The sequence below is a fragment of the Gorilla gorilla genome, chromosome 15, assembly GCF_029281585.2.
Source record: "Gorilla gorilla gorilla isolate KB3781 chromosome 15, NHGRI_mGorGor1-v2.1_pri, whole genome shotgun sequence".
Lineage (NCBI taxonomy): Eukaryota > Metazoa > Chordata > Mammalia > Primates > Hominidae > Gorilla > Gorilla gorilla.
The window spans coordinates 29,879,966-29,901,529 of NC_073239.2; the positions used below are offsets into that span (position 1 = coordinate 29,879,966).

At 35.9% G+C, this 21,564-nt stretch overlaps 1 long non-coding RNA gene across 1 annotated transcript in view; it reads right to left on the reverse strand.

Annotated features, from left to right (window-relative positions):
- Positions 1-6,801: 6,801 nt before the first annotated feature.
- LOC134757114 (uncharacterized) overlaps positions 6,802-21,564 on the reverse strand; it is a 42,287-nt gene continuing 27,524 nt past the window's right edge. The window contains exons 4-5 of the long non-coding RNA XR_010130737.1: positions 9,132-9,216; positions 6,802-6,872 (exon numbers count right to left, since the gene is read on the reverse strand). This is a non-coding gene — a long non-coding RNA (uncharacterized lncRNA). The remainder of the gene's footprint in view (positions 6,873-9,131; positions 9,217-21,564) is intronic.

The window sequence follows — 21,564 nt, forward strand, 5'->3', positions numbered from 1 at the left end:
CACCCACCCTGAACTCTATTTCAGCTGCCTATGTGTTTCTCAGGTTTCTTAACATTTTCATGACCCTTTATCACATTGTTACCAATATATATTTCCTTCTGTGTTCTTTATTCTCTCTATTCTATAACTGATTCCATCATGTGCCAGGTCAAATGAACCAGAAAAATAGGAAGCTATCTTCCTGCCTACCCTCTCTTTACATTTTCCAATGGTATGATGTCCCATGACTGCTACCTCTGTAATATTTGCTTATTTATTTTTCTTTTATATTCCCACTGTCACAATATTGATTCTTGCTTTATCTTTTATAACTACTGAAATATTTTACTTCTCTTTCTATTCTGTCCTGATCCAGAATAACCTTTCTAAAATGAATATTGTCATGGGATATCCTAGCTTACCATCTTCAATGGTGCCCCATTGCCAGTAGGACATAGGATGTGAGGACCTTCATGATTTAGCTCCTTCTTACAGTACCCCTAATTTATGGTAATACTAATCTGGAATAATTTAGTGTTGTTTTGACAAGCTTGGCTGATTCTACTTATATCTTATTTGATCCGAATGTCTCATATATATATATATATATATATATATATATAAATAAAATACACGCACACCCACACACACACATAAACACATATACATGCAGAGACACACACACAACTGCACAACTGGGGTAGGGAAATCAATAAAAACATAGACTTTGGAATAAGGAGGATCCGAGTTTGAATCCTGGCTACATCACTAACTAGCTATTTAAATTTGGGCAAGTGAACTAAACTCTTTTAGCATAGTCCTTTGGTCTAAATGTTGATTTATGTATTCACATAAAAATGCACAATTGTAAAAATACACAAATACATAGGGTATGTATCTGTCGGGTCTCAGTTCAAAGACCATCATCTATCTGAAACCCTTTCTAAATGACCTAGAGTACCTTTCTCACTCTGTATTTTATGCCTCCACTACATTCTGTGTAGACCTTTATGATAACAGCTGTAGTGCATTAATGCACTTATTGCTTTACATCTGTCTTTGCTTTATATAGACTATTCTCATCTTATTAAGATGACTTCTTATTCATCTTTCTAACCCCAGAATCTAGCATGCAACAGATTTGATGTCTGAATAAACTCAGAGACAGGTGGTAGGAACAGTTTCCAGGTGAAAAGGAAACATTACACATGTACCCAGGACATGTCATATATTCTCTAGATATTTAATAAAACAGACTGAAGAAAATAGACTAAGCTTGAATCTTCCTGTACTCTCTTAAAAAATATCCCAGGCAATTTGCCACTTACTGCTTTTCAATCAGTGATTACTTCCTAGAGCTCTCTCCAGATGTATGAAATGACTGGTAAGCCAGTCTTATAGAGCCTGCCAGAGTCAGCTCTCCAGATGGTACTAAATGTGTCAATAATGAAAATATGCACGTGTTAATGCTGTCCTTCATTTTCATATACCTGACGAGCCAAAAGAATGAGAGAATGTCAACTTTTACAATAGATGGGCCAAGTGCTGGAACAAGAAGATTTTTGCCTTGAGGAGTACCAATCAATCATTAAAAATTTTATTGTACCTCAAGAGATATCTCCTCAGTGATATTCTTAACGATGAGGAATTACACATAAGAGAAGCTAAGAAATTTAAAATAAGACACAATATACGTATTAAATGTATGTTAATTTCAAAAACCTGTGTACATTCATTTAAATGGTACACATGTAGATACCATTCAGGGCGTCCAGGTAAGAGAAGCCAGACTCTAACCAAAGGAGAAGAAGGAAGATCTTGTGGCATCAGAATTTCACCTCTTTGAAGGTTATTTTTCCCTCCTACTATGAAATAATGAACATATATTCAGTTATCATTTTTTACAGTCATAATATACCACCTGAGAATGCCTAACGATTAATTGCATAGTGGAGAGTTGACCATAACCCTGAGTTTCTTCCATACCCATTGTCTCCTGCTGGCCAGAAGTTGCCAGCTGGCCAGCAGAGTAAATGGTGTCTTCACTTGTGTATTCTGAACTTAAAAGGTCATGTTAAAATTGATAGTGACTATCCAAACCAATTAGAGAAGGATTAGATAGTGGAAGGATTTAAAAGATTTGCAGAAATAAATAAATAAGAGCCATGAGAAAGTGCATATCATGAATAAGAAGAAGCCAGGAGGTAAAAATAGAAAAGCAAAAAGTAGCCACAAGTAAAAGCAGAGAAACAAGTGGAACAATAGAGTGATTAGTAAAGGGAGCAATGGGCATTTGCCTACAATGGGACAACTAAAAATCTACGGGGAGACACGAAGAACTCCTTGAGGGCTTGGGATTTGATTACTGAAGCAGCTTCTTGTACTTTCCCTCTTCTCCTATAAACCTACAATGAACTCCCATCATAAGGAGAAATCTAAGCACGTTTATTTCTTATCACTTGGAAGTAACATAATAATGCAATGGGAAAGTGTAAAGAAAATGCATGTGTTTGTGCTGGGCAGCATTTACAAGTCAATTTTTCTTTAGAATTTAACCAGGATAACAACTCAGAACTTTTAACCTTCAGAACCATATTAATCTGTTCCAAGTCTTTCATCTTACTGTTAATACACTGTTAAGTATAACTTTTCCCCCATCACGAGTCAATATTTTAAAACAGTACTTAGCTTAAGAGAAAAATGTCACTTAATAAGATAATATCATCTCTCTCAGGTACGTTAAAGTGCCCTCTTAGTTCATTAATGTAAATCAAAATAAGTACATTAAGCTACTAGTCATAAAAAAGTTCAAACCAAAACACAAATGAAATAAGATAATTCTCTAACATACTTTTCCCAACCAGTATTTGATCTATAACTCTCAAGACTTCAACTGATTAATATTGTCTGCCATAAAAACACCCATGATGGAAGCCAAACGGTTTTAAGAAATTCTTATTTCACTTCTCCTAGATTAACTCTTATACAGGGTTGAAAAGATATCCCTTGACCACTAGCTATGTTCAGAACCACTTCTGCCAGATATGGTTGGTCAAAGTAGTCACAAAGCCTGCTCAGAGTCAAGGAATAGAGAAATAAACTCTACGTCTTGGTGAGAGAGTGGCAACATCACACTGCAGAAGAGCACACAGGAAGGGAGGTCTCTGGTCATCTTTGGATAATACAATCTGTCAGCCTCCAAAGTTAAAATGTGAGCACAGATATATTTTACAAAATATCTTCTGCATTTTTTGTATTTTTATAGTATTTTCACAATACTTGGCATGCAACATATTTTTGCAACAAGTTTTATTTTTCAAGCAAGCTTTGAAATATTTCTAGTATGGCCACACAGTATACAAAAAGTAGAGGTGCTATTTTTTGGGGGTGGGGTTAGATATAGACAAGAGGATGTTATCTATAAAATGTGGTTTAAATTTTCAACTGCAGTAAGGTTATTGTTTGCCTTATGTTTTCCTTGATGAAAGTGGCCAGGAAGACTTCCATTCTGAAAACCTCACCTTCTAAAAGCCTCATGTGGTGAATACTATTTCCATGATTACGTAACTAGATTTGATCTCTGGGTGTGGGCCATGCATGTTCTTAACCTCAGGTTGATTTTTCTCTCCTCTAAGGATGCATAAAAATTAGTTTCTAAAGGTTCCTATAAACTTTCATCAGCCAAGTAGTATTAAAGGAAAAAAGCAAAAAAACAAACAAAAACAGCCTTCAATATTCCAGATGAAGAATCTCCTTTCGATTGTTACCAAGGAGACCTCATCTGAAGCCTCCCTCTGTGCTTGACATGCATTGGCTCATATTCATCACTCTTGACAGGCTCATATGTGTCACTGTCCAGTAAAAATCCTATCTGTTACTATTAATAAGCTACCCTTTGCCATATTGATTAGGTGCTTATCTGAGGTTTACAGACAACAACCTCTCTGCTTGTCTCAGAAGCCTCATATTAGTCAGAATGGTACCCCTAACTCTTTACTCCCTATCTTCATGACTTTAGGTACACACAGCTTTGACCTTAGATATTTTCTTTGTACCTCTGTCTTAGCACTCAAATCAAGACATTTTCTTGAACCTTGTTACAGTGTTAACTCTCAGACAACCACACTCTGCTCCATGCATTCCATATCTGGCACTTTCCAGAAGTAGTTTGGGTATGGCTACTCTGCCTAAAATACAGATGGTAGAAATGTCCGAGCCAACACGTGGGGCTTCTAAATAACACACACACAATAAATTTAAAAAAGATGCACACAAATATCCCATTTTCGACATGACCTAACTCCATTTCTTGATAACAATAACAATAGTTAAGTGAAACTGGCACAAAACTATTAGATCTAGTCCAGTAAATCAGTGGTATGACACACAAAGTAGATATTAGGAGGGAAAGGAGAAGCTTGTTCCCAGCTTAGCTGTAAACTGTGCTCAAAGATTCAGATGCTGCAGTAACTCCCTAGAGAGCCGATGGGTTGAGCCCACTAGGAATTTATTTCATTGACATGTCCACCTCGAAAGCAGTTTATCCAAAAGAATGAGGCATGCAAGCTCAATTTGAGAACGACATCAATTTAGAAAGAGGAGGCAGTTATCAACAGGTGCTTTATGTGAGTTTCATGGCCTCACATTTGTATTCCAGGAAAATTGACTTGCAGAGAAAATAAAAGCTGTTTTCACCAAAATCTCCATGAGATATTGGGACCGTGAAGTCCAACATGAAGTGGCTACTCTGGTTGCTTATATCTGGGACATATGTATCCAAGCATACCACAAAGGTGGGAGAAAGGGCTTCTCTTCCCCTAAGCATAGAGCAGAATGACCACATGGTGATTCCTCAGCTTCAACAATAACTTCAGTTTTGGCGCAGCAAAGCAGGTTCAGTTCAATAGAATATTGACATTGCTCAGTTCCAGTGATTTTTATCCAGAGACTATGACAATATCAGCAGCCTTAGAGTTCCTTTGAAGGATTGTGTGGACTTTGATTATTTTAGCAGCATACAATGCCTTAGAAGTATGGACCAACAATGAAGGCAAAAATGAAAATTTTAAAAGTTACACAGAGGTCCCAAAATAATTGGTGGAACTTTGAGACGGGCTACAGTTTCCACAGTAGAAATTAAGGAAGATACGGAAAACTATTGTTTGTCATTTTTAAGCTTAGTCCATATTGGTTTCTTCATATAAATATTTTTTAAAAAACAAGATATGATTTAAGATGTAGAATTGAGAAAAGCCCCAGCAGAACATGGAGATGAATGTTAAACATTGGCTTCTCTAACCCTATAACTTTGCAATCTCTTCCTTGCCTACCTTTTCATCTTTCCTTATTTTGTTTATACACATGAAGGATATTGGATGATGGAGCCACTGACCTATGCCTCTGCACAAAATAGATCCATTATATGCATATAAAAAACGGAATGCATAAAAACAAACACCGTGCGTAAAATTAGAAGAAAACATTTCAGTAGTACATTCAGTTAAAGTTGCTGTTCTTATTTAGGATGCTATTATAGCTTCTTTGCTAGAATGTTGATTTCTAGAATTGTTCGCTGCTAGCAACTCACCATAAAATTCAAGAAGTGTGTCATATAAGATCTCATCAAATACAACAATTAATCAGATTCTTTTAATTCTCTGCATACATTTTCTCAAAATAATACGTAGTATCCTTAAGAAAATGAGTTCTAAAATATGATCAAAGCAAAAATAACCTGTTTCTGATGGAAGCATAAAGTCTCTAGCAAGTACCTTTCTAACTCATATAAACAGAGACAAATAGGTTAATTTTGTTTATTGTTTTATTTTTAACAGCTCTCATTTACACTTTTTTTTTTTTTACTATAACTCTCTTTTAAAAGGGTATTTCCTCAAGACAAAGAAACTTCCTGGCATAATTGGCATGAGCATGTTATGTGAAATTGAATTATGTTAGCCAGCATTTCTCTAATTACCATTTTTTCATGGGCATCCATTTTTCAACAATAATATTAGAAAAATAATTAATACCTTCAGGACAAGGACCTGAACTTTATGCAAATATAGATTAGAAAAGTCCAAATTATTTTTTAATGAGCTATATGTATTATGTCTCCCTATCTAGAGTTCATCTGGACCATGGCATTAAATAAGCTTAGAGTTAATTAAGCGTATTATAACTATTCCTGGCTTCTGCCATTATTAGTATGAATCTGCCAGCTCAGAGGCACGCAGCAAACATGAAAATACTTTATCAACACCCCTCTCCAAAACACCTTGAAATATTTCAGTCCTGTCTGTACTCTTGGGATAATTCTAGAAGCTCAAACCTATTGGACCCATTTTGAAATCCATTACTTTTCTATTTATATAAATATGAATTTCAGGAATAGAGGAGGCTTTCTTTGTAGATGTTGATTTATATTAATAAGAGCTATTGCCAAACAATTGCTCTCAAGCACATGCACACACGAAGGTAGGATATCTCTTGCTGCAGAGATATTGGCTCAGGCAGCAGATTAAATGAATAGATTTGCTTCATATTTGAGTGTGCTAAATTGAATACAAGTCATAATAGAAAATCTCAACATGCAAATGAAATCAGAAGAGCTTTTCTAATTTTCAGGAAGTGAATGACAGAATCACCCTTTCAGTTTAAAAAAAAAAAATCTTCAGACCACTCATTAATAGCTGATCACATTTTGGCACTAGCCAAACTAATTGAATTTAAACCTACTCAGAGGTTGTGTTAGTTAGAAGAGTGAACCCTGTTGGAGCAAGTCATTTTAAAATCCACCCAAAATTTGAAAGAACTATTACTTACATAAGATAATCCTATGGATGGAGAGGAGCAGTGCCATGAATATCAAGAGAAAAGCAATAGACATCCATCTTCTATTAGGAGCTCAGCAGGGAAAGGAAAAAAAGCAGAGTCAAGATGCATTTTCCATGGGGCTGGTTCAAATTCTGTCATAAACCCTAAGGCCATATTTCAACAGCTGTGGCAAAATTTTTTATAGGGGAATGATTTGACATTTGAAGAGTTATCTTTCCAGTCTCTTCCGTGTAATTCTGTGATGAAACAACAAACTCAGGCACCCTGGAGAGGGCCTGGAATATCAAAAAAACCAATAGATTGTGGATTCAGACAAACCAGACTTTAAGTACAAGCATACCCATTCACTACATGAGTTACCTTGGAAAATCAGTTAACTTTTCTCAGCCTTAGTTCTTTCTACAGAAAGAGAATTAACTAAACAAACAGAGGCATCAAAGGTCATGTACCCAGCAAATATTTTGAAACATAATAGGCATTCAATAATTATTTGTTCACTCATCTCCTTTTCTTCAGATATTACCTTCACCCTAATTTTTATGCTATTAGCTACTGTTCAAAAACTTCAGTTGCTTCATGTGATTTTGCCTTCAGTCTCATATATTCTACTTTTATCTCAAGGTGTTCATCAGTTTGACCATATAATATATCTTTCGAAATACCTCAAGACCTTCTCTCCCCACAACCTCACTCCATTCTTCCTCTAGGGCTGGGGGAAGAACAGAACAATAGACAAATGGAATTAATAAGAATAGGCTATTGTACCAGAAGGTGGAATTTCTGTTGGGAAGAATAAAGGAATCATAATGGCAGCTAGACCCATGCAAACACACTCCTGTCTCTCATTAAATACTCTCCCCCTTAGAATTCCATGTGGCTGATAGGTTTCTTTTCTTATTGGAAGAGAAACACCCACAACTCTGGAGGAAGAGTTCAGGAAAAAGGAACTAAGAGACAGGATAGTGAGGCCCATACATTATTTAGGGCAAGGTAGTCCTCATGATACATATGAAGTACCGGTTTGTTCTCTGGAGGGCTGGATACATAAGCATTTCAGAGCCAAATCAGTAATTATTCTTTTTCTTTTTGTGAAATGGTATCTGTGCACATGGGACTCAAGTTGAGATGGTCAAGGGGGGCTGCAACTGCTGTATGAGACAGGTAGAAATCTCAAAGTTTTGATCCTGTCCACATGCTATCACTGCCCTTCTAATAGTTACGTGAATGTAGCCTAGCTTTCTTGAGTTACATACAAAAGTTTACAATATTATAAAATATGATTTTATACCTTTACTAAACCACAAAGGTTTAGTACCTTATAAAGAAATTTTGAACTTCTTTTCCAAAAATGAGTATAAAATATTTGTTCATATCATTTACAAGAACTCTCTTAGGTTACACATTCAGGTAACTATTTATAGACACTAATTTTCGATGGACCAGTATGGTCAGCTACACAATAGCCCCTCAAAATATTTATACCCTAATCTCTGGAATGTTTGGATGTTTTCTTACATGGCTAAAGGAATGTTGCAGATGTGATTTAATTAAGGATCTTGAGGAGGGGCAATTATTTTACCTTATATCATGGACCCTAAATGTAACCATCAGTGACCTTATATGGAGGAGACAGAGAGAGTTTGTTACAGGAGATGATGTGAGGGTGCTGCTGATTTTGCAGATGAAAGAAGGGGTCCGGGGTCGAGGCATGCATCTCTAGAAATGAAAAAGGTAAGGGATCACATTTTCCCAGAGAACCTCCCTAAGGAATATGGCTTTGGCGATACCTTCGTTTTGTCCCAAAGAAACCCACTTTGAGATTCAGGCCTCCAAATCTATAAAAGAATACATTTCTGTTTTAAGTTGACTAAATCTGTGGTAATTTGTTACAGCTACAATGGGAAGCCAATAAAGTCAGAAATGTTCTAACCAAATAGCAACTGAAGATTAAATAATTTATAATTTGAGTATGTGAACAGAAACTAAAGCTTTTCCCAAAACCTCCAAACTTGATTAGCTGCTTTCACAGCATAGCATAATCCTCTTTCACTGCATCTCTCACATACAGTGAAACTTAATTATTTAGTTGTCTCTCTTCTCCAAAAACCAGAAAGTCCATGAGAGCCTGGTTTCATACCTGCCTTGCTCATCTCTGTATCCCTAAAGTCGAGCACAGGAGCTGACACATAGCAGCATCAATAAACATTTGTTGAAACAATGAATATGTGAATGAGAAAATGAATGAATAAATAAATTGCTTAAGAATGGTGCCAAGCAAGGAGAAGCAAAATGAGGCAACACAGGCAAAAGAGAATTACCTTACACAAGTAAACTGTTGTCAGTATAGGGAAGAAAGCCAATGGATTCAGGGGATTTTTTCATGCTCCTCTTGATCATCTTTTGCTAAGTTTCAAGAAGCAAAGCACAAAAAGACAGCCAAATGAAATCAAAGTTTTGTATTATTTATAAACTTTTAAACAGACCTTAAATTATAAAATGTAAGCATTTATAGATGAGCGTAGGATCAAACATTTAAATATTTGAAAGCAATCTAATTCAAATTGTATTTTAAATACATTTCGTTGTAGTATATAATAGAAATACTATTATTATACTGTTATATTGTCTTATTATATGGTCTAAACGATGATTCTTAGTAACAAATTACAAATACAGTACTTTTACCATTTTACACAAGCCAATAATCAATAGCCGAATTCAACATGGAATTTGTATCTTTATACTCCGAATGTTTTATGTACCCCAAATGGTTGTGTTTCCTGTCTCCTCACAGGAAAGACAAACAACATTCACTAAAGTTTTATTCTCCTTGACAATCAGCACTTCTCTAAAACACACTCAAAGACATAGAAATGGGTGATTCTGCTTTGACAGCACCTAAACCATCTGCGTGGTAGGGTTGTTTGTCCAGTGACTTGCTCCTTGCAATTACTAATATTGCTCAGTAAAGAGGGCTAAGTTTTTCACTCTTTCTAATATATGTAAAAACCTTGTTTGTAAAATATTTTACTGTCAATAAATGCATTTCAATCATAGCCAGTCTATGTATCCCAAGCTAAATTCTTTCTTCAAACAGAAGTTCATATCCTGGAATATTTTGCACCTGTTAATTTGAAAGCAAAATTTGGATCTGAAACTTTTTTTAAATTTTTATCTAAGCACTTCTTTGCAGCTGTTCAAACTAGTATGATAATATGAAAATCACGTATCATTTATTCAGGAGGGAAATTAACTTTTATAATAACATACATTTCAGAAATTTTCTATGTAGATAAACATTGTTTTTGTCCCCAAATTTAGATTCTCTTTACAAAGATTTGTTCTGTCACTGAACTCTTCTTTCTGTAGTTTGAGAGCTATATATGAATACACAAATAAACTGGAGCAGTAGTCATTCATTGGAAAGCAATACTAATACTAATACTAATGCCATTTGTATCTTACAAAGAACTTCTCAGAGTTAATATATAATATATAGTATTATATGCAAGTAATTATCACTTGCATATAATATAGAAAAGTATGCCTGCTTCAGTATAACCAAAGATGAATTTGAAAATATTTCCAGCACAAAATCCATTTTTAAGTATTAGTGATCATTAAAAAGTCAGGAAACAACAGATGCTGGAGAGGATATGGAGAAACAGAAATGCTTTTACACTGTTGGTAGGACTGCAAACTAGTTCAACCATTGTGGAAGACAGTGTGGCGATTCCTCAAGGATCTTGAACCAGAAATACCGTTTGACCCAGCAATCCCATAACTGGGTATATACCCAAAGGATTATAAATCATTCTACTATAAAGATACATCCACACGTATGTTTATTGCAGCACTGTTCACAATAGCAAAGACTTCGAACCAACCCAAATGCCCATCAATGATAGACTGGATAAAGAAAATGTGGCATATATACACCATGGAATACTGTGTAGCCACAAAAAAGGATGAGTTCATGTTCTTTGAAGGGATATGGATGAAGCTGGAAACCATCATTCTCAGCAAACTAACACAGGAACAGAAAACTAAACACTGCATGTTCTCACTCATAAGTGGGAGTTGAACAATGAGAACACATGCACACAGTGAGGGGAACATCACACACTGGGGCCTGTTGAGGGGTGGGGGGTTATTGGAGGAATAGCATTAGGATAAATACCTAATGTAGATGATGGGTTGATGGGTGCAGCAAACCACCATGGCACGTGTATATCTATGTAACAAACCTGCACATTCTGCACATGTATCTCAGAACTTAAAGTATAATTAAAAATAATAGAATAAAATAAAATAAATAAAGATTGTTAGCCATTAACAAATGACTCTTTAAGAAACAACACACATTTTGATTAGGAGCAAGGAAATGTGGCAAAGATTGTAAAAATTCCCATCAGATTTTAACATTAATACATTGGTCAGGCTAAGAGTTAAATCAATGAAGGATGAGTGATGAGAAAACTTCAAGTATACCAAGAGATTCTGGGCTAAAGTACAGAACCATCACAAAGAAGATCTGCCAAAGTAAAGGAAAGAAAAAAAATCACAGAATGGTACCCTCAATTTCACTGGTCATCTGCTAGAATATTTGTTTTAAGATCTTGATTTCTGGGTTTAAAAGATCACCAAGGCTGGGCATGGTGGCTCACATCTGTAATCCCAGAACACTGAGAGTCCAAGGTGAGCAGGTCACTTGAGCTCAGGAGTTCAAGACCAGCTTGGGAAATAGGGCAAAACCCCATCTCTACAACAAATACAAAAATTAGCGAGGTGTGGTGGTGCGTGCCTGCAGTCCCAGCTACTTGAGAGGCTGAGGCAGGAGAATTGCTGGAGCCCAGGAGGTCGAGGTTACAGTGAGCCATGTTCGTGCCACTGCACTCCAGCCTGGGCAACAGAGTGAGACCTCCATGTCTAAGGAAAAAAAAATCATCAATTTTCTTCTCACTCTAATACATCATGGTAATAATGACCTGAATTATGTTTCTGTTAAGGCCATCTTTTAACAGGAAGATAAACGAGAAAAGAATAACTTCACATTAACACAACGGTACTTATAAAATTTAAAAAGTGATTATTATCAAGCTTCCTATTTCCTTTATAGATACAAGAAGAAATACAATTCAATTTGGAGTTGACAAGAAATTGTAAAAAAGCAATCGCTTATTTTGAACATGGACTCTGTAAACATATTTGAGCTGCTGAATACTTCACATGTATAGCTCTGCCAGATTTTAGTGGTCTTTAGTCTCAGTTTGGCACCTCTAAAGTTCACACAAACTGTTTCAAAAGGAAATTTGCAAAACAAAGAAAGATCAAAGTACATTTAAATATGTGGATGAGGCTGAAGTATCTGTCAGTGGAAAAGATCTCCAAGATAGAAACTGTGATCTTTAAAAGACAGTTTCTGTTCATCAGCAGAACCCAAAAAAAAACATCATTTTGTTCCAGAAGATGAAACCAAGGCATTTTACAGTTAGATTTGGACGATGGGCTTCCTAATTAATTCATGACTTCTAGCTCTGTATGGTAACATTTCTAATCCATTTCTTGAAGAAGAATAACACCACACAATGAAAAGTTGAATTTATTAAGAGGCCAACATTAGGAATGGGCAGAGACTTAGAATTCATGTAATAAAACTATCTCATGTTACAGGCATGGAAAGGAAGGCGTAGGGAGGGAAAGTGACTTGCCAAAAAGATGACACAACCTTTCCTCTAAAAGGAGGAAAGATACTCCTCATCTCCATACCCCCTGCCAAGTCCCCCTTCCCCTAATATTAAAGCACAACAAAGAGCAACTGAATGTGAGTGAATGATTTACCATACGTCATACTTGAGTTTTGGCAGCATTTCACTACTTTTTGAAACCATAGTGATCTGAGTTACTAAAGATTGACACTACTATTTCGGTGAAGTTTATTGTTCACATGAAACCATTACAAAGTATAGTAAGAGACAGAACAAATTTGATTTTGAAGTTGACTTTTTGTGCTTAGAGCATGTGATGAGGGAAAATGTTCTGACAGTTCAAGCTTACTCAAGCTTAATGACAGATCTAAATTGGAGCTTGGAGATAAAAGAAATTCTTTAGTGATGCCTCAGTTGTCATTGATTGCTATGAGCAATTTTAAAGCTATTCAAGATGAGAATTGCCAGCTTGGTTCTGAAAGAGGAGAAAGTGGTACATAAGATTAGAGGCTGGTACAAATGCTATCTTGGTTTAAAAAGAGAGAGGACAGTTTAGTATCACACGCATAGGTGACAATCGTGACTACATATAGACATTTATCAGCAGGAAATGACTCAATGAATGTTTAGGGTAGTGTAAGCACCAGCTGTGCTGAGGAAGATGAAAATGAAAAGCAGCTTCACTTATAAGGATCACCAGCAGCAACATGGCTGGGGAGGGAGGGGGAAGAAAGTGGTTGCTAAAGCTGAGAGCTAATAAAAAATAATAATAAACTATCTTCATAAATTACAGGATATCGTCCTTCTGCTTGCTGAAAATCATGGAATTAAAAAGATATAGAGTCCATTCTGAGAAATTCAATTTCATCAAATGGAAAGTGAAAGCATCTCCAATTCTATATATACACTGAAGCCTTCATGCCCCATTTACACTACTTGCATCGAATCCCGTAATAGGTTTCTGCCTATTGAGTCCAAATAAATGGTGGTTATCAAAATGTTCTATTTTTAACTGATCTTTTAAGTTGCTTTCTCTTTAGCATTTTTCCTGATAAAATATCCTAATTCCCTAAGTCTGTTAATTAATTGATGTGCTTTCCCCTAAATAATAGTATCATTCATTTAAAGGTAGGAGCCAGAAACAGAAACATTCAGCAATCTTTAAGATGTTTTTTATTTTTTTAATTTTTGACAAAAAGAGTTCTATCTACAGGTAAGATAGAGGGCCCCGGAAAATAATATAGCCCCAGTGGAGATTTTTCCACCGGAGCACACATCTCTTACCTGTTTGTTATCCTCTAAATATACTGTGCATATTCACACTCAATGCCTTTTTAAAAAATGAAGCTGTTCGTCTACATAAAAATGGCTTTTCCAAGACTATTCACCTAGTGTATATAACTCATTCTCTAATTCTTAACTCCAACGTCACTTTAGTGACCGGAAATCACATGTCAGAGAGAAATAAATATTCTGCCTTTGTATTTCCACAGCACACACCTCCAACATAGCAGTATCACATACAATTAATTTGTATGTCCATTTCCTTCACTACAAGAAGTGCCCTATAGAATATTATTTGTCCTGTATCTGTCACAGGAGTTAATGTATTTTCTAGGACATAGCAAGTACTACAGAATGTTTGTTGAATAAATGAATAAAAGTTGACTTTATCAATAGGATTGTATATTTCTTTGCTTTCAATGGGAATTACAATAAAAAGTAAAATCCATCTACAGACAACCTTGCTGGTGAATTTTTATTTCACATATATCACAGGAATGTATATTTTACCTTAATATGTCCTATGCAAATATTTCATTATGTCTATTTTCCACCTATTTATTGTTAACAAAGAAATTGCACAGGAATTTATGAGTGTGTTTGTATTACGAGATAAATAACATTTCTTCCTTTGTTTTGCAGCAAAATAGAAGAACTCACCAAAAATGGTATTTTCTGTTGACCTAGACTAGGATTGATAAACATAGAAATGGAAAAATGATTTTATGGAAATGACAGAATCCACCTCCTTTCAGAATCATACGTGGGTTAGGGAGGAGAGGAAGTGAATCACAGGAATTCCTGTGTTGTCTCTCGCTGACGTTTCACCTGCAATATCATAGCTTTCAGTTACTGTGGTGAGATTCAGCCACAGTATGGTTCAGTATGGTTACCTGTACTACACCATACTGTCTGCCAAAGTATTTCCTTACACAATTTTTTTATAGGAAACAAAAACTACTCTTATCTATTTATTTTTATCATATGGGTGGACCTGGGCAGAAAAATGCAGATGGTTTTGGTACAGTGAGCTGGCAAAACCCAGTGTAAATTTCCTAATAAACAAAAGCAAGTATTTTACAGTGTAAATTGTGCCACATCAGGGAAATCTCAGAGTCCACAGATGTTGCAAATTGCTAATAAGATATCCAATCCCAGCAGTCTGGGTATATCCAGTTGCTACTTGTTTGTTTGTTTTTCACTAGAAATGATCCTACCAGCAAAATGCTGTTGTTTTCTAAATTCTTGTTCATTTTGGCAATGTGCTCTAATAAGAGAGGAAAAAAACATTCATTGAAATAAGCTGCCATGAGGGTGTTTGTTATCTGTGAAGGTATATATAATGTCATTGTCTTTATCAGAGCAGAAATAGTTCTGACCTTCTCAAGAATGTATACAATCGCTGGGCACGGTGGCTCACGCCTGTAATCCCAGCACTTTGGGAGACCGAGGCAGGTGGATCACGAGGTCAGAGTTCAAGACAAGCCTGGCCAACATGGCGAAACACCATCTCTACTAAAAATACAAAAAATTAGCCAGGCGTGGTGGCGTGTGCCTGTGGTCCCAGCTACTCGGGAGGCTGAGGCAGGAGAGTTGTTTGAACCCAGAAGGCAGAGGTTGAGATAAGCTGAGATTGCACCACTGCACAGAGACAGAGGGAGACTCCATCTCATTAAAAAAAAAAAAGAATGTATACAATGTATATCAATCTAAAAATGAGATGGTTAAACTTACTTAACATGCCTTATTTTTATCCAAATAAAAGTGAAAGGATCTAACATAATATTTGAAATTCTACCATACGATATTTTATTAGAAAAAAATAGTGTTTTAAATAATGTTTATTCTCATCACAAAATTACTGAGAAGTAAAGCATTTCTAAAGTTACATTAGAACATTGTAATTAATGTTTGTGTTAGAATGATGGTTACCAGAATCTGGGAAGGGTAACGGAGGAGAAGCAGGGATGGTCATTGGGTACAAAAATATAGTTAGATAGAATGAAAAAGCCTAGTATTTGATAGCACATCAGGGTGACTACAGCCAGCAATAATTTATTGTACATTTTTAAATAACTGTATGACTATAATTAGATTGTAACACAAAGAAAGGATAAGTGCTTGAGGTGATGGATACACCATTTATTCTGATGTGATTATTGCGCATTGTATGCTTCTATCAAAATATCTCATGTGGCCAGGTGCAGTGGCTCACACCTGTAATCCCAGCACTTTGGGAGGCCAAGGTGGGTGGATCACGAGGTCAGGAGTTCGAGACCAGCCTGGCCAACAGGTGAAACCCTGTCTCTACTAAAAATACAAAAATTAGCCTGGCACGGTGGTGGATGCATGTAATCCCAGCTACTCAGGAGGCTGATGAGGCAGAGAATTGCTTGAACCCGGGAGGCAGAGGTTGCAGTGAGCAGAAATCACACCACTGCACTCCAGCCTGGGCAACAGAGTAAGACTCTGTCTCAAAAAAAAAAAAAATGTTCCCCACAAATATATACCCCTACTATGTACTCATAAAAAAAAAATTATAAAAATTATAAAAAATAAAAAACAAATGCTTCTCTTTTCTAGTAGTCCTCTAAAATTATTTCCAGAATGATATTTATGCTGTAACAAAATTAGGCAAAAATTGATAAAGTAGAACTGCAATTTGGGTCTTGTAAGAATAAATTTGCCCTGTGGTTTTTCTTATATAATGAAGTGGAATCTTTTAGTACCCAAGCCACTCCAGAAGAGCAAGTTACCTAGCTTTTGGGAAAAACAAAACAATAAACCTTACAAACCACACGTAACTTAGTAAATTAAAAGAGAAATTATGAATATTATTGAGAAGCATGAAAGAGACAATGCAATCATTAATTTATGTTCAGAAACAAATACCAGCTCTATATATAACTAATTATTGATAATAATAATAATTTTTCAAAATTTTCCTTTTCTGATAAATTTCTGGCCATTAATTACCATTCCAGTTTGTGTCCTTGCCTACCTTACCATACAACAGACTCTTAATTTTGTATTGATTGAACAATTTAATTATTGATTTAGTCTGTTTTTCTTCCATTGGTCTGAACATTCTGGAACTGATGCTGTATTTTCACTTACCCTGAAATTAACTAATAAGAAAGTCTGAATTATAACATTTTAATGCATCAAAATTGTTCTTTTAACAAATATTCTCTTAACTTTGAAGAAATAGCAATTATATTCTCAAAGTCTTTGTTTCATTAATGCTGTGGAAATGAGGCTTTATTTGTTTTTAACAGGAATATATTGTTGATTTATGGGGGCATATTTTTGGTTCTTTTTTTTTTGCTCTTGTTAACTAAAAAATAGGAAAAAGGATGGGCACGGTGGTTCACAACTGTAATCTCAGCACTTTGGGAGGCTGAGGCAGGCGGATCACCTGAAGTCAAGAATTCGAGACCAGCCTAGCTAACATGGTGAAATCTCATCTCTACTAAAAAAAGAAAAAAAAAAATTAGCCAGGCGTGGTGGTTCACACCTGTAATCCAAGCTACACAGGAGGCTGAGGCAGGAGAATTGTTTGAACCAGGGAGGTGGAGGTTGCAAGTGAGTCGAGATCATGCCACTGCAGTCCAGTCTGGGCAACAGAGTGAGACTCCATCTCAAAAAAAAAAAAAGAAAAAAATGAGGAAACATGTATATATTGAAGTAGTGTATTTGCTCTTGCAATAGTTATATTACTTGTTTTTTAAAATCTGATTCATCATTCAGGCAAATTATTATGTAATCTTATGTTTCCCTCTAAATTATATTAATATGTGCATTCTAATATATATAAAAAAAGAAAATCTGATTATTATACTTTCAATGGCCAGGCCTATATACCCCTCAACCTTTTCAACGTAATGTTTGTTTGTTTAATCTAAAACAATGAAATGGCTAAGGTTTATAAACAGAGAAAGCCCTTATCAAACCTAGAAAAATTGGATTGATAACTGTAACCAAATGATAATTTGATATGAAATTGAATTTTTAATTTCGATAACATTTAATCTTTAGTTTACATAACAAGTAGTATTCAAGATTCAAGAATATATGAAGGTATGGTGGAAGAGATTGTTCTGGGTGGAAGAAGGCACTGTAAATAACAATTACCAAGATACTGCTGTGAATGCCTTTTTACTGTTCATTATAGCAAACTGCTGTAGAATTTTCACTATATTCTGGGGAGCATCATGAAAGAGATTCTGGAGTCTGTGATCTTTTGCTGGGTCACTAGTGATCCATCAGATATGTACCCCTGGGGAGACACATATTCCTTGATGTGAAAGTTAGAAAATACTTCAACTGTATTACTTTCTGTATTTTTTTTACATTTTAAAAATGGAGCTTGACTTTTCATTCCTAGCACACTACAGGACATGCCTGAAACTAATGGACTTCAGACTCATCTAGCCGAAATAATGCAGTCATTTATTTTAATCTGTAGTGTTTGTGGGGTCATGTCCTTCTTCACATTCCTAGTATTTTTATTTATAATATCTCTTTTTTCCCCTTTGATCAGTTTTTCAAATGTTTACCTATTTTATTAGTATTTTTAGCAGATGTATTTTAATTGTACTAACAATTTTCTTTGTTTGCTTGCTTCTTTGTATATTTTTATTTCCTCAATGTCTAACATTATATTTGCTCTTCATTTCTTTTATATTATTTGGATTTATTCTGTGTTTCTTTCCCTTAATTTTGGGGTTGAAGGCCCAGCTCATTTATCTCAGTCCCTCTGGTGTAATGACATCACATCAGGTAACTTTTAAGCCAATATCTTTCTCTCTATGTAACACTTGGTTATATGTTGTAAATATTGAGGTGTGGTAAATTCAATTCCAAATATTTGGCAATTTTTATTATTATCTTTTTAATTCATCTTTTCTTTTTTAAAATAATTTTAATATTTATTGTAGATTCAAAGGTTATGTATGCAGGTTTGTTACCTCAGTATTTGCATGATGCTGAGGGTTGGGGTGTGATCGATCCTGTCACCCAGGTAGTGAGCATAGCGCCCAATAGTTAGTTTTTCAACCATGCCCTCCTCCTTCCCTTCCCACTCTGGTAGTCTCCAGTGTCTATTGTTGCCTTCTGTATGTTCATGATTACTCAATTTTTAGCTCCTACTTATAAGAGAAAACACGTGGTATTTGGTTTTCTGCTCCTACATTAATTTGTTTAGGATAATGGCCTCCAGCTGTATCCATAGTTGTTCAGATGTATAGTTTGTGAATATTTTCTCCCATTCTGTATGTTGTTCATTTACTCTGTTGATAGTTTCATTTGTTGTGCAGTAGCTCTTTAGTTTAATTAGATTTCCATTTGTCAATTTTTGTTTTTGTTGCAATTGCTTTTGAGGACTTTATCATGAATTTTTTTCCTAAGGCCCACATCCAGAGGTGTTTCCTAGGTTTTCCTCTAGGATTCTTATAGTTTGAGTTCTTATATTTAAATCTTTAATTCATCTTGAGTTAGTTTTTGTATGTAGTGAAAAATAGGTGTCCAGTTTTATTTCTCTCCATATGGCCAGCCAGTTATCCCAGTACCTTTTATTGAATAGGGAGTCCTTTCCCCATTTGACTTTGTCAAAGATCAGATGTCTGTAGGTATGCAGCTTTATATTGGGGGTTCTCTATTGTTTTCCATTGTCTATGTGTCTGGTTTTGTACCAGTACCATGCTGTTTTGGTTGTGGTAGCCTTTTAATACAGTTTGAAGTCAGGTAGATGATAATCTAGCAATTATCCCACCCTGTACTCACCCTTCAACCCACATAAGATGCTGACAGATATATGTTTCTGGTCCCACAGTTACTTACTCATTTTCTTGTCCAAGCCAGTTATGTATTTTCCATATTTCTGAGCACAGGCCTCTTGAGTTGTGCTTTGTCTTAGCTATGTCTACATCTTTCTTGGACACAGAAAACATTTGAAATTCTGGCTTCCTCAGACACGCCCCTCTAGTTATACCAAGTGTCCATCTCTATTATCACCTCATCAAAGGAAAAATGAGAAGACCACATCTATTGTGGCAATTTGCTGGTGTATAGGAGAGGATCAAGGCAAAACCGTGTTGGTGCACACGTGCATGCACATACACACACACACACACACCTCAATATATAAGTAAGTCCCTCCTCATTAAGTCTCCTTACCATATCTACTCCCACTCTGTTTTTCTCAGAGCAATGGAAGTCTTATTTAATCTGGAAAGAAAGGAGGCAGGAAGGAAACTTTTTCTGCCTTATTTTGTATTTTTTTAAAAAATGTATTGTTTATGAGGGTGGGTGTGGTGGCTCAAACGCATAATCCCAACACTTTGGCAGGGCGAGGCGGGTGAATCCCTTGAGCCCAGAAGTTCGAGACCAGGCTGGGCAAAATGGTGAAACCCCATCTCTACTAAAAATACAAAAAATTAGCTGGGTGTGGTGGTGTGTAACTATAGTCCCAGCTACTCAGGAGGCTGAAGTGCGAGGATCACCTGAGCCCAGGAGGTGGAGGCGGAGGTTGCAGTGAGCGGTGACTGCACCACAGCACTCCTGCTTGGGCAACAGTGAGACCCTGTCTTCCCCAAATATATGTATTTCATGGGATGAACTTTATGCCCAGCGTTCTTCAGGGCTTAAGCTTTTGAAAGTAAGTATCATTTTCTTTTTTTTTTTTTGAGACGGAGTTTCACCCTTGTTGCCCAGACTGGAGTGCAATGGTGCTGCAATCTCGGCTCACCGCAACCTCCACCTCACAGGTTCAAGTGATTCTCCTGCCTAAGCCTCCCGAGTAGCTGGGATTACAGCCATATGCCAGGACACCCAGCTAATTTTGTATTTTTACTAGAGACAGGGTTTCTCTATGTTGGCCAGGCTGGTCTCAAACTCCCGACCTCAGGTGATCCACCTGCCTTGGCCTCCCAAAGTGCTGGGACTACAGGCGTGAGCCACCATCCCCGGCCATTTTCTTTTTTCTTAAAAGAGGCTTCAGGTGTCCAAAATCTGTAGACTCTCCTTGAGGAAGTAATTGTCTCATCAACCTCAAGGTATGAGAGGGAGAGTAGTTCTGAGTAATAGAAAATCCTAGAAGTAACGTAGAAGCTAATATATTAAAAATATGGTTCTGACAGCATACAGTAAGAGAGCAGCACTAATGCTTTTCATTTGTGTTAAAGAAAATTTGTAAGAATTAAGACATACTTTATCCCAATTCTCATCTCCATTTCAGGATATCTCTGACCAGTGAATGATTTTCAGAACTAGATAAACTTTAAGGAAGTTATATACTGTTATGTAAAGGGCCTTCAAAGCTCTGAAGGTTGTAAATATTTTTTTTAAATTCAATAAGAATAAAAATAAATTTTCATTCCCAAACACGAAATTTTGCTTTTACAAGGGAAACATACAAGGTCCATATGTTAGAGATTGTATGTTATACTTTCCAGACAACCAAGTAGAAAATAAAAACAATCATTTATTTGTGGCTTTTCTTTGATAAGAATTTTTCCAGGATTTTAAGTAGAAATCAATCAAGTTTGGCAATATTAGGCCTCCACATCCACAAGACTGACATAATCAATGTTACCCTAAAACTCTGTAAAATACAATCCATTTTAAGCATATTAGCATATCTTCTGGAAGACATATGAGACTGAGAAAGAGACAATATTTTTAGTAAATAGTGGCAATCAAACATTAAGAATAATTGCAAAACAAAGCAAAAGAATATCTACCTCTAGGGTGAAATGAA